Below are 14,102 nucleotides of genomic sequence, written 5' to 3'. Positions count from 1 at the left end.
TGTTGGAGACGGCCTGTGCATAGGGATCAGGGTTTTGCTATTGGACCAAACATGATGGCTGTGGTCATACATTTGTAGGATTTTTTTTTTCTTTTTGGATGTTGGACAAATAATCAGATCATTCAGAGTACGTGGAAACATCAAATGAGCTTGGCTGTGTGTTATTAGCTTGCTTGTGGAAACAGATGACCGTAAGAAAAATGCTTGCTTTTACAAATAGAAGCACTCCAAAATGAAAAAGATGGAGCAGGGTGATGTAATTGTAAGAATATCAATATTGCAGTATCACTCTGGTTGCCAAACTGATCTGAAGAGCTTGAGTATGGCTTCAGGCTGCGGGGAGGAATCTAGGCCTGGAGCGAGGTGCTGAACTGGTGCCTGGGTCCTAGTGTGAGGTACCTTATACTGCTTAGGCAATTCAACACCAGCCTAGATCGGCAGGGAGAGCTGACTTTGCTTGCTCTCCACTATCTTCATTCCTCACTTCAGGGTGCTGAAGGCTTGTACTGTTCCATCGTAGGGTCAATTTAAACACCAAGCCAGACAGAATGAAAAGACAGGCTGTCATAGAAACATAGAAAACCCATAGCACAATACAGGCCCTTCAGCCCACAATGCTGTGCCAAACATGTACGTATTTTAGAAATTCCCTAGAGTTACCCATAGCCCTCTTTATTTAAACTCCATGTCTCTATCCAAGAGTCTCTTAAAAGACCCTATTGTATCTGCCTCACCACCATCACCGGCAGCTCATTCCACGCACTCCCTATTCTCTGAGTTTTTAAAAAAAAACTTAACCCTGACATCTCCTCTGTGCCTACTTCCAAACACAAAACTCCTTAGCCCCCTTGTGCTAGCCATTTCAGCCCTGGGAAAAAGCCTCTGACTATCCACACAATCAATGCCTCTGATCATCTTATACACCCCTATCAGGTCACCTCTCATCCTCCATCGCTCCAAGAAGAAAAGGCCTAATTCACTTAACCTATTCTCAGAAGGCATGAAAATCTCCTCTGAACCCTTTCTATAGTTTCCGTGCCCTTCCTATAGTGAGGCGACCAGAACTGAGCACAGTACTCCAAGTGGGGTCTGACCAGGGTCCTATATAGCTGTAACATTATCACTCTGCTCTTGAACTCAATCCCAGGATTGATGAAGGCCAATATACTGTATACCTTCTTAACCACACAGTCAACCTGTGCAGCAGCTTTGAGTTTCCTATGGACTTGGACCCCAAGATCCCGCTGATCCTCCACATTGCCAAGAGTCTTACCATTAATACTATATTCTGCCATCGTATTTGACCCACCAAAATGAACCACCTCACACTTAACTGGGTTGAACTCCATCTGCCACTTCTCAGCCCAGTTTTGCATCCTATCGATGTCCCGCTGTAACCTCTGACAGCCTGCCACACTTCCAACAACACCCCCAACCTTTGTGTCATCCACAAATTTACTAACCCATCCCTCCACTTCCTCATCCAGGTCATTTATAAAAATCACAGAGTAGGGGTCCCAGAATAGATCCCTGAAGCACACCACTAGTCACCAGCCTCCATGCAGAAGTTGACCTGTCTACAACAACTCTTTGCCTTCTGTGGGCAAGCCAATTCTGGATCCCATGCCTCCTTACTTTCTCAGTAAGCCTTGCATGGGGTAACCTATCAAATGCCCTACTGAAATCCATATACACTACATCTACTGCTCTACCTTCATCAATGTGTTTAGTCACATTCTCAAAAGATTCTATCAGGCTCGAAAGGCATGACCTGCCTTTGACAAAGCCATGCTGACTATTCCTAATCATATAATGCCTCTCCAAATGTTCATAAATCCTGCCTCTCAGGATCTTCTCCATCAATTTACCAACCACTGAATTAAGACTCACTGGCCTATAACTTCCTGGGCTATCTCTGTTTCCTTTCTTGAATAAGGGAATAACATCTGCAGCCCTCCAATCCTACAGAACCTCTCCCGTCCCCATTGATGAGGCAAAAATCATTGACAGAGGCTCAGAAATCTCCTCCCTCACTTCCCACAGTAGCCTGGGTCAATCCAGATGACTTATCCAACTTGATGCTTTCCAAAAGCTCCAGCACATCCTCTTTCTTAATGTCTATATGTTCAAGCTTTTCAGTCCACTGTAAGTCATCCCTACAATTGCCAAGGTCCTTTTCTATAGTGAATACTGAAGCAAAGTATTCATTAAGTACCTCTGCTATCTCCTCCAGTTCAATACACACTTTTCTACTGTCACTCTTGATTGCTCCTATTCTCTCACCTTTTATCTTCTTGCTCTTCATATACTTGTAGAATGCCTTGAGGTTTTCCTTAATCCTGCTCACCAAGACCTTCTCATGACCCCTTCTGGTTCTCCTAATTTCATTCTTAAGCTTCTTCCTGCTAGCCTTATAATTTTCTAGATCTCTATCTTTACCTAGTTTCTTGAACCTTTCATAAGCTTTTCTTCTTGACTAGATTTTCAACTGCCTTTATACACTATGGGTCCTATACCCTGCCATCCTTTCCCATCTCATTGGATCATACCTGTTGGTTAGGACAAGAGACAATTTTGCTTGTTCTCCGCGATGATAATCTCCTTTGGTGCTGAGGCTATGAAGACTGCCCAGACTGTTGTGATTCATGCCCGCTAATATAATGAACTGATGAGCAAGTTTCTGGACCTACTCTGGGATTCTGTGGGGCTCTGATCTGAGGACTCAATTTTGGTTCAGAATGCTGTTGTTCGCTTCAATTGTTTGCTTAATTTGTTTTTTTTCCCTTTACACTTCAAGTGTTGGTCTTTTAATTTTGATTTTTGAAATACTTTTCTTGTCTCAAGGCTGTATAATTTATGCATTCTTTAATAATAAATGAATCTTGAATTGCAACAAAATTGAACAAACTTTAGCAAAGTGTCCTCAGTGATTGTGAAAATTATGAAGGGGTTTAATAGATTGGATTAAAGGTGTTTCCATAGGAACTGAATTGAAGATCGTCTCTAAATCCAGCAAGGTATGTAGATGGATTTTTTTTTTTTATTCTGTGTATTTATAATCATCTGCCTTGGGCGGAAGGCCTATTGATGTATAATAAAGGAAGGGGGCCATCATCATCATCATCATCATCATCAGAATGTGAATGAAGCAAATACAACAGGAGTGGAACACTGCCAGCATGCACTCTGGAGTCACTTAACCCCATTTCACTGCCACCAAGCCAATGGAGATGAATTGCTGGAGAACATGGAGTGGACTCCTGAGGATGCTGGCCACCTGATTACTGAAGTTGTAGCTTGTTACCTGTAGGACAAGTCTATTCATCTTCCACTGTACCGTTACCACTCTGTAAATGTAATGAAACTCCGGCTGATAAGTTTTTTTAAACTAGAGGCTATATAGGTAGTTTGGTAAGGAAAAAGAATAAAAACACCAATCCTAAATGGGAAGAGTGATCCAGGATGTACATACTCATGCCCTACCACTTTCAAGAATGTATGTTATATAAACAAGAGAATCTGCAGATGCTGGAAATCCAAAGCAACACACGCAAAATGCTAGAGGAACTCAGCAGGTCAGCAGCATCTATGGAAAAGAGTGCAGTCGATGTTCTGGGCTGAAACCTCAACTGTACTCTTTTCCACAAATACTGCTGACCTGCTGAGGGCTTGTTATATATTGTAATAGTTTAAAAAAAAAGTGGTATACCAGGCATTGCGTGCAAGAGCAGGGACACCATTATAAACCTTTATTTAAAAAACTGGCTCAGCAGCAGCTACGTTATAGTAACTGGTGGAGAAAAGTGTGAAATCTCAGAAATGATGCAAGACAGAGCTACTGAATGGTGCCAAGCTCCAAATCCTTCATTGGAGAAGCTGGAGCAAAAGACATTGAAAGGGAATTGGATTGTAAAATTTAAAATTGTGAAGGATTAATAGTAGAGTGAAGTAAATTGTCAAAAAATCAACAAAAACACAACCAGTTTTGTGTTGCAAATGGTCAGGACCTAGAATTTACTACCACGTTACTTTGAAGGCTGATTTGGGCAGAGCGTTCGAAATGAAGTACTTGAAAGAGAAAATAAATGCAAGGTTGTAGTGGGAGGGTGATGATGTGGGACTGAAGTCCATGCAAGGTCAATCCATTGCCTGAACGTAATTAACCAAATGATTTAATTCCATTGTTTCCAATGGTTGACAGCCTTTTTTTAATGTACACTTGTTTTGGGTAACTGATATTTTCTTTGTACTATTGCATTTGCTTATTTGAAGGAATATATTTTTACCAACTTTGGAAATGAATATTCATCACTCCCATTGAACATGGCCTCCTGAAGAATTTGTTGTATGTGTATGGGATTGTGGTAGGGAACCAGCTTTTTTTTAAACTCAACAAGTTAGTGCATAAACACAAGTGACAGAGAGAAACAGACAAAATGCTGGAGGAATGCAGCTGTTGAGGCAGCTTTTACGGCAATGAATAAACAGTCGGCTTTTTGGTCTGAGACCCTGCTTCAGGACAGATTACTGTCTAGCTGTTTCTGGACAGGACAGTTCAAGTATGCAAGAGAAGTATCATTTGTTGCAGTGATCTGACAAAAGACTGGGAAACAAGCAACAGATGACAAATACTAAACAAGCAGCTTTAGAAACTACCGAGGGAATCCACACTGTCCTGAGTCTGACTTAATGGCTGAGAAGGAAAGAGAATTCCATTAGAAGAGCAGAGAGCAGATTCTGTGTAGACAAGAGATACCAAAATGACCCTATTTCTTTGCCACCAACTCAGTCACTGACTCTGACACCAGGGATGACTTGGGTCAGGTCCTCTGCATTCTAAAGGGAGAGGGTAAATAGCCAGAGGTCCTAGTAATACTCGTACGAATGATGTAGGTAGGAGAAGGGAGGAAGCCCTGAAAAAAAAATATAGGGAGTTGGGTAGGAAGCTGAAAAACAGGGCCTCCAGGCTAGTAATCTCTGGATCGCTGCCTATGCCACACACCAGTGAGGGTAAGAATAGAAAGATTTGACAGATGAATGTGCAGCTTAAGAATTGGTGCAGGGGCAGGGTTTCAGATTTCTGGATGGTGTGATTTCTTCTAAGGCAGGGATGACCAGTACAAAAAGGACTGGTTACACGTGAACCCGAGGGGGATCTATATTCCTGCAGGCAGGTTTGCAGGAGCTGTTGGAGAGGGTTTAAACTAATTTGGCAGGGAGCTGGAAACTGCAGTGGCTGAGGATGGGGCAGTTGATGTACAACCAGATGTACTATGTGGTGAGACTGAGGATAGGGCAAAATTACAGTCTTTGGGATGAATTAAAATGTAATGGGTAAAACCGAAGAGCATAATGAATAGAGGCATGGAGGTGTTTTATTTTAATGCACGTAACATACAGAATAAGTAATAATACAGGCGAGAAGTTGAAGCTATCAGTATTACAGTGGAGTACAGAGCCATGAGAAAGCAGCTGGCCAAAGTTGATTGGAAGGGGACACTAATAGGGATGATGGCAGAGCAGCAATGGCTAGAGTTCCTGGAGGCAATTCAGCAGGTGCAAAGAGGTAAAATTCCAAAGGGAGAATGAGTCAACCATGGGTGACAAAGGAAGTCAAAATAGCATAAAAAAAACAAAAGAGAGGGTATGGAAACTTGGTTCGGAAAAAGAGAGACGTCTACAATAAATATAGGCAGCATGGAGTAAATGAGGTGCTTGAGGAATATAAAGAATGTAAAAAGAATCTTAAGAAAGAAATTAGAAAAGCTAAAAGAAGATACGAGGTTGCTTTGGCAAGTAAGGTGAAAATAAATCCAAAGGGTTTCTACGGTTATATTAATAGCAAAAGGATCGTGAGGGATAAAATTGGTCCCTTAGAGAATCGGAATGGACTGCTATGTGTGGAGCCGAAAGAGATGGGGGAGATTCAGAACAAATTCTTTTCTTCAGTATTCACTGAGAAGGATATTGAATTGTGTAAGGTAAGGGAAACAAGTAGGGAAGTTATGAAAACTATGACAATTAAAGAGGAGGAAGTACTGGCACTTTTACGGAATATAAAAGTGGATAAATCTCCAGGTCCTGACAGGATATTCCCTAGGACCTTGAGGGAAGTTGGTGTAGAAATAGCAGGGGCTCTGACAGAAATATTTCAAATGTCATTAGAAACAGGGATGGTGCTGGAGGATTGGTGTATTGCTCATGTGGTTCCATTGTTTAAAAAGGGTTCTAAGAGTAAACCTAGCAATTATAGGCCTGTCCGTTTGACATCAGTGGTGGGTAAATTAATGGAAAGTATTCTTAGAGATGGTATATATAATTATCTGGATAGACAGGGTCTGATTAGGAATAGTCAGCATAGATTTGTGCGTGGAAGGTCATGTTTGACAAATCTTATTGAATTTTTTGAAGAGGTTACGAGGAAAGTTGACGAGGGTAAGGCAGTGGATGTTGTCTACATGGACTTCAGTAAGGCCTTTGACAAGGTTCTGCATGAAAGGTTAGTTAGGAAGGTTCAATCGTTAGGTATTCATATTGAAGTAGTAAAATGGATTCAACAGTGGCTGGATGGGAGATGCCGAAGAGTAGTGGTGGATAACTGTTTGTCAGGTTGGAGGCCGGTGACTAGCGGTGTGCCTCAGGGATCTGTATTGGGTCCAATGTTGTTTGTCATATATATTATTGATCTGGATGATGGGGTGGTAAATTGGATTACTAAGTATGCAGATGATACTAAGGTAGGTGGCGTTGTGGATAATGAAGTAGGTTTTCAAAGCTTGCAGAGAGATTTAGGCCAGTTAGAAGAGCGGACTGAATGATGGCAGATGGAGTTTAATGCTGATAAATGTGAGGTGCTACATTTTGGTAGGAATAATCCAAATAGGACATACATGGTAAATGGTAGGGCATTGAAGAATGCAGTAGAACAGAGTGATCTAGGAATAATGGTGCATAGTTCCCTGAAGGTGGAATTTCATGTGGATAGGGTGGTGAAGAAAGCTTTTGGTATACTGGCCTTTATAAATCAGAGCGTTGAGTATAGGAGTTGGGATGTAATGTTAAAATTGTATAATGCATTGGTAAGGCATTGGAGTATTGTGTACAGTTCTGGTCACCAAATTATAGGAAAGATATCAACAAAATAGAGAAAGTACAGAGAAGATTTACCAGAATGTTACCTGGGTTTCAGCACCTAAGTTACAGGGAAAGGCTGAACAAGTTAGGTCTTTATTCTTTGGAGTGTAGAAGGTTGAGGGGGGACTGGATAGAGGTATTTAAAATAATGAGGGGGATAAATCGAGTTGACGTGGATAGGCTTTTTCCATTGAGAGTAGGGGAGATTCAAACAAGAAGACATGATTTGAAAGTTGGGGGCAAAAGTTTAAGGGTAACATGGGGGGGGGAAATTTCTTTACTCAGAGAGTGGTAGCTGTGTGGAATGAGCTTCCAGTAGAAGTGGTAGAGGCAGGTTTGGTATTGTCATTTAAAGTAAAATTGGATACGTATATGGACAGGAAAGAAATGGAGGGTTATGGGCTGAGTGCAGGCCACTGGGACTAGGTGATCCTTTACCTTCCCAACAGTTTTTTTTTGATATATTATAACTATATAACAATTACAGCACAGAAACAGGCCATCTTGGCCCTTCTAGTCCGTGCTGACACTTACACTCACCGAGTCCCAGTGGCCCGCAACTAAAAAGCCATAAAGAGAGGGGAAAAGATAAAACATGTAGGTAAGCTAACCACTAATATAAAAGAGGATACCAAAAGTTTCTTCAGGTGTATCAAGAGTGAAAGAGAGATGATAGATGATATCAGACTGCTGGAAAAAGATACTGGAGAGGTAGTAATAGGGGAAAAAGAAAAGACAAACAAACCTAATGCATATTTTGTGTCAGTTTTTACTAAGCATTATATCAGAAATGTGTAAGTGTCGGGGCTGAAGTGAGTGTTGTTGCTTTTACTACAGAGAAGGTGCTTGTGAAGCTGAACAGTCTGAAGGTAGATACTGTAAGTCACCTGGACCAGATGGACTGCACCTCAGAGTTCTGAAAGAGGTATCTGAAGAGACTGTGGAGGCATTAGTAATGATCCTTCAATTTCTAGATTCTGGAATTGTTCTGGAGGACTGGAAATTGCGAACGTCACTCCACTCATTAAGAAGAAAGGAAATGATAGACCAGTTAGCCTAACTTCAGCGGTTGGAAATATGTTGGAGTCTGTTATTAAGAATGAGGCCTTGGGATACTTGGAGGCACATGACAAAACAGGCCAAAGTCAGCAGTAGTGCAGAAAGGAAAAATAAGTTCATTGTCTATTCAGAAATCTGATAGTAAATTATGAATAACTATTTAATATACTTACTGTAATTGATTTACTTATCTACTAATTTATTACTGCATTGTACTGCTACCATTAAGTTAACAAATGCTGGTGATATTAAACCTGATACTGATTCCTGTGCTGTACTGTTGCATGTTCTCTGAAATCTACTTCGGTGCAGATGGTGCTTATTGAAATGGTTTGAAACATGATTAAGCTCATACCTGTGGGAGTGAGAAATGTGTTGATGGTGCTCTAGATGAAGGATCTGGCAAACACTGGAGATCAGCCACAGTACGGTTTTAGCAAACCAGGAAGATGTGATGCCGATTTGATGTAAATTGCAGCTCAGTGGCCCTTTTAAACCTGTGGTAGGTGACAGTGAACACTTCTTGATAATGTATCCTGGTCAGGATAAAGTGGCCTGGTGGGAATGTGTTGATTTGTCAGAATGGATTCCAAAGATGAAATTACATTTACATTAAATCAGAATCATGTTAAAGAGCAGGTGGACTGTATCTCAAGGAATGAGTTTTTGTGAGTGAAAGTTCAAGTAAATTTATTACCAAAGTACAGATACGTCACCATATACAACCCTGAGATTTGTTTTCTTGTGGTTTAGTGGTAGTCCTTGGGATTCGAAGAAGACACGCTGTTGTGCAGTTCATCTGTGAATGATGTATGTCGACCGCTAAGGTGATATCCGCCAGCCACGGTTAGCTATCCAGATTTGTGGGACAGGCAATGTTTGGGGTTCCTTTTCTAACCCCCTCCCTCATGTGAGGGTGGGCAGTGCTGTCCTAAAAAGGGCTGCCCAGTCGCCCTGGATGCTGCCGGACATCTCCGTTGCCCCGGGTACAGAGATGATTGACCACTGGTCCAGAGGCCGCCTACGTGCAGGTTTGTGACTACAACTGCCAGTGGTCATCTCCAGCTGTGGCTTCGTCACTCTGCCATCGCCACAGGGCTTGACAGGGTGAGTTTGGACTGAGATGAATCGCACAACAGGAACCTGTGCGTGATGGAGTTTTAAGTGGAACGGCCATTCCACGGGGAGATCCCATTCTCTCGGCCGAAGAGACCTTGATCCAGTGGCATGGACAACCGTTACGGCGGGAGACCTCTCCTGCTGCAGTGGATGACCAGGACGTCTAAGTGCCTTGTCGTGCTCTTAGCACTCCTGCTCCTTTGTTTTATGTTTTATCGACCACTTCATGGAGCAATAAACTTGGATCCCAAGATCTCTCTGCTCAGCAACTCTGTTAAGGATCTTGCCCTTCACAGTGTACTGTCTCCTTGCATTTGCCCAGTCGAAGTTCAACATCTCACATTTATCTGGGTTAAGCTCCATCTGCCATTTCTCAGCTCAAAATAACAACTGGTCTATATCATACTGTATTCTTTGCCAGTTTCCTACACTGTCCACATCTTCACCAATCTTGGTATCATCCGTAAATTTACTAATCCACCTATCTACATTTTCATCCAGGTCATTTATATACATTGTAAACAGCAGAGGTCCCAGCACAGATCACTATAGAACTCCACTAATTACAGACCTCCAGCTTGAATAAGCCCCTTCCACCTCTACCTTCTGTCTTTTATGCACAAGCCAGTTCTGAATCCAAAAAACCAAATCACTGCAAACATCATGCATCTTAATCTTCTGGATTAGCCTCTTTGTCAAACACCTTACTAAAATCATGGAGACAACATCCACTGCCCTACCCTCATCAATCTTGTCACGTTGTCAAAGAACTCTATCAAGTTGATAAGGCACAACCTGCCCTGCACAAGGCCATGCTGACTTTCCCTAATTAGGCCATGGCCTACCGAGGTGCAGCTACCAACATACCAGGCAGCACATTCCAGTCATGGAGTTTCCAAATGCTCGTACTGTAAATCCTAATCCCCAAGAACTTCCTCCAGCGATTTCCCTACAACTGACATGAGACTTACCGGTCTATAGTTACCAGGATTTTCCCTTGTTCCCTTCTTATATAGAGGTACAACATTGAGCCTCTTGGCTAGAGAGCACACAAAGGTACTGGTCAAGGCCCCAGCAACCTCATGTCTTGCCTCCTTCAATAGCATAGAGTTAGGCTCTGGAGATTTATCCACCTTAATAATCTTTAGGAGGCCAACACTTCCTCCCCCTTGAGTTCTATATTCCTTAATATACACTAGGCACTGCTCGTCTGGTCCTCTATATCCTTTTCTCTGGTAAACACTGAAGCAACGTGCTCATTTAAGTACCTTACTCACATTCTCCACACCCAAGCAAATGTTCTCCCCTTTATTCTTGAGTGGTCCTATCCTCTCCTTAGTTATCCTCCTGCTCTTGATGTATGCATAGAATGCCTTGGGATTCACCTTCATCCTACTTGTCAAGGCATTTCATGGCCCCTCCTGGCTTTCTTACTTCCTTTCTCTAGTTCTTTTCTGGCTTCTTTACAATCCATTTGATCCTAACTTCCAAAATTTAGCATACTTTTCCTTACTAAATTCATCACTTCTGGACATCTTTCCATCCACGTCCTTCCTTCTAAGAGGAACACACATTTCCTGTACTCTGTGCAATTGATCTTTAAGCACCCTCCACATGTCTGATGTGGACTTGCCAGGAAAAAAAAGTGTTCCTAATTAACTCTTCTTAATTCCTGTCTAACGCCCTGTGTAACTTATCCTACTCCAATTTAAAACTCCCCGCAAGGACCTTATCTCTACATATCTACAGCTATTCTGAGAATAAGGAGTTGCAGCCGCTGTTCCCCAGCTGCTCACTCCTGAAAGATCTGTCACCTGATTGGGCTTGCTACCCAACACCAGTTACAGGATGCTCCCTCCTCTCATTGGGCCATCCACATATTGATTTAATAAACCATTCTGGATTCAATTAACAAATTCTGCCCCCATCTAAACCTTTTGCATGAAGATTGTTGAGGGTTAATAACTGTTCCCCTGTGAAATGGGGATAATAGAAATGTAGAAATAATGTGCAAATGGCTACAGATACTGCATTAATTTTAATTCTATGACTGATTTTTGGTAACTGGAGATGGAATGGAGGAAGCTGGTGGAATCACTGAATAATTATGCTGTTACTAATGTAGGCTTGAGGAAGGGATTAGCTCAGGTCTTGTTAAATAATATGTGCATTTTGAAAGTGGATGGGGGACAATACCACTGACTTTTAAGCTTGACCTGGGAAAATGAACTTATTTTTATTTGAACAAGTGTCCAAGGCTTTAACTTTCTAGTGTCCAAAGACTAGTTAAATTTGAATGTCAAAATTATTCTTAGATGGAAAACCAAGGTGAAAATTGCAGGTGTAAAATAGAAATATGGTTTGAGCAGTTTCATCATTTGCTGAGCACTGAAACAAACCTTTAATTTGTCAACATTTTAACAAAATGATAATTGGGTTGGGATTAGCAACTGCATTTGTGTTGCTATAATAACATCTGAAAAATAAATTTCTGTGACTGGTGTTGGGTAATGTGATCAACGATAGATGTATCACAGGTTTAATCTGTTTTTAGTGTTTTAATTACTTGAAGTCAGTTTAATTCTAATTTTTTGGTACTAATTCTATGGGTGTGCCTGCATTTTAATCAAATAGCTTTAAAAGAATCATTTCCAATTTGTCGCAATCTCTCTGCTACATTGTTAAATACAAATTATGTTATAATTATTGTTTAATACAGTGAAGGAAATTGACACAGCAACTCAAGCCAGGGAGAATAAAGCAAGGATTTTATTGGGCACTCCTGGTTAAAATGAATTCCTGAATACATTCTTTAAACATTAAGTTGCGGAAAAAAAGAGAATATATTCTCTCAGATATGCTTGGAAGGAGAATCACCAGGGATATTTACGAGGTAGATAAATACATGGGAATTTCGATATTTGGTAGAAAAAGGAAATTAGAATTAAGGACAACTGAAACGATTTTAAAAAAATTATAGAGCTGAGTTAATGAGCCAGCTGGTCACAGCAATATTTTTTTGGTAAATTTATAGCTAACTGAAAGCCAAAGAATATCAATAAATATCGAATTCAAAAGGTCTTCCTCACATAAGAGCTCTTCACGTTTGATCACTAGCAGATTATTTATATTCTCTTTATCGTACCAGTGTTGGTGTTTGGCTGCCCCTGTGTGTGATGTTCACGGAAGCCAGCACAGGGATAATCAGAATCCTCTGCTGCTTGATGTACTGTGAATGATTTCCCTGAAGAAGTCTGGCTATTGCTGTTTCTGAATTGCTAATAAGTGGAGGAATTGTTCCTACAAACCTAAAATTGAACCTGATTAATTTACATTGGTGAGACCCAATGTAAGTTGAGGGACTGCTTTGTCGAGCACCTCTGCTCCATCCGCCAAAAGTTGAATTGGCCAGTGGCCAGCTATTTTATTTCCTATCCCATTCCTATTCGGACATGTCGGTCCATGGCCTTCTCTTCTACCATGATGGTGCCACTCTCAGGGTGGAGGAGCAATATCTCATATTGTCTGAATATCCTCCAATCCGATAACAGGAACTTCATTTCTCCTTCTGCTAATTTTTTTCTTTTCCCCTCCACTTCCCTCTTCTATTCTCCACTCTGGCCTTTTACCTCTTCTCACGCGCCTAACAACTCCCTCAGGTGCCCCTCCTCTTTCCCTTTCTCCTATGGTCCATTCCCCATCCCCTATCAGACTCCTCCTTCTCAAACCATTTATCTTTCTAACCTATGTGGTTTGTTTGCATGCAGATACACAGCAACAAAGTTTGAAAGCTGTGATGATGTAGTTAAGAAGTTCCGACTTCCAACCTAGCCCAGGAAACAATTTGGTCCATGTCTGGCTGCTGCCTTTTCTCAGATAAGTGCCTCTCATCCTTTTCATGTCTAGGGTGAATATCAGTCCTGTCTGTCTATCGAAACAGAGTGCAGAATAGGCCCTTCTAGCACTTAAAGCTATGCTGCCCAGTAACCCCTGATATAACCCTAGCCTAATCGGTTTGTTTTTATTATATATCTTTAAAAATATCGGAACACTGGAATACAATGCCTATAAAAAGTATTGACTCCCTTGGAATGTTTCATGCTTACTGTTCTACAATACTGTACCACAGAGGGTTTAATTTGGCTATTTATGACATGGATCAAAAGAAAAAGACTTGTATCAAGTGAAAACAGATTTCTGGAAAGTAATCTAAATTAATTACAAATATAAAATACAAAATATTTGATTGCATAAGTATTCACCCCCTTTAGTATGACACACTAAGTCAACACTTGTGCAGCCAATTAGTTTCATAAGTCACATAATTAGTTCACTGTGTAGTCAAGCTATTTTAGTTGATTATAGTAAAAATACACCTACATTTGGAAGGTCAGTATCCTGGCAAAAGCTTCACCATGAAGCCAAAAGAACACTCCAAGCAACTCTGCAAAAAGGTTATTGAAAAACACAAGTCAGGAGATGGATGCAAGAAAATTTCCAAGACACTGAATATCCCTTGGCATACAGTTAAGTCAAACATCAAGAAATGGAAAGAATGGAGGAGTTACAAGCTTCAGTGGCTGAGATGGGAGAGACTGTGCATACAACAGCTATTGCCTGGGTGCTTCACCAGTCACAGCTTTATAAAAGGATGGCAAAGAGAAAGCCAATGTTGAAAAAATTGCACATGAAATCTTGGCTAGTTTGCCAGAAGGCATGTGGGTTACTCTGAAGTCAGCTGGAAGAAGGTTCTATGGTCTGATGAAACCAACATTGAGCTTTTTGGCCAT

The sequence above is a fragment of the Hypanus sabinus genome, chromosome 4 (assembly GCF_030144855.1).
Source record: "Hypanus sabinus isolate sHypSab1 chromosome 4, sHypSab1.hap1, whole genome shotgun sequence".
Taxonomy (NCBI): domain Eukaryota; kingdom Metazoa; phylum Chordata; class Chondrichthyes; order Myliobatiformes; family Dasyatidae; genus Hypanus; species Hypanus sabinus.
This window is presented reverse-complemented; position numbering follows the sequence as displayed.